At 58.2% G+C, this 517-nt stretch overlaps 1 pseudogene; it reads left to right on the forward strand.

Moving 5' to 3' along the window:
* The first annotated feature begins 147 nt into the window (after positions 1-147).
* Positions 148-517, forward strand: part of LOC102865518 — a 193,763-nt pseudogene continuing 193,393 nt past the window's right edge.

Below are 517 nucleotides of genomic sequence, written 5' to 3' on the forward strand. Positions count from 1 at the left end.
TGGCACATCACTGTCACAGGCTTCAGCATCACAGCAACCACGAGTTACCTCTGTACAGCAAAGCACAGACCACTGCTATACCACCTAGAACAATGTTTGACAGGAAGACAATTTGAACCTGGCCGAGGGCCACAAATCAATACAACAATGGGGGCCTTCCTGAGCCAGCCTGGCCGGAGCCTCCATGAGGCCCGAGTGAGCGCCAGCGTCCTCGGTCGCCTGCGGCCCGGCGTCCTCCCCAGCGTGGCCGCCCACCCGGCGTCCTCCCAGAGCACCGGGCGCACTGGCCTCCATGAGGCCCGAGTGAGGCCCGGCTTCTTCCCCGAGCGGCAGCGGCTGCCCTGGACCGCGGCGCAGGAGCATGTCGGAAGGCTTCGACCGGGTCAATTACGTGCTATCCATTGGAGAGTTGCACAGTGAATAAGGATGATAGAAAGAGAATTGATACCTTTGAGCTGTGATGCTGGAGAAGAGTGTTGAATATACCATGGACTGCTAGGAGAACAAACAGGTTTGT

The sequence above is a fragment of the Elephantulus edwardii genome, unplaced genomic scaffold (genome assembly GCF_000299155.1).
Source record: "Elephantulus edwardii isolate Elephantulus edwardi_28Jun2011 unplaced genomic scaffold, EleEdw1.0 scaffold00491, whole genome shotgun sequence".
Taxonomy (NCBI): domain Eukaryota; kingdom Metazoa; phylum Chordata; class Mammalia; order Macroscelidea; family Macroscelididae; genus Elephantulus; species Elephantulus edwardii.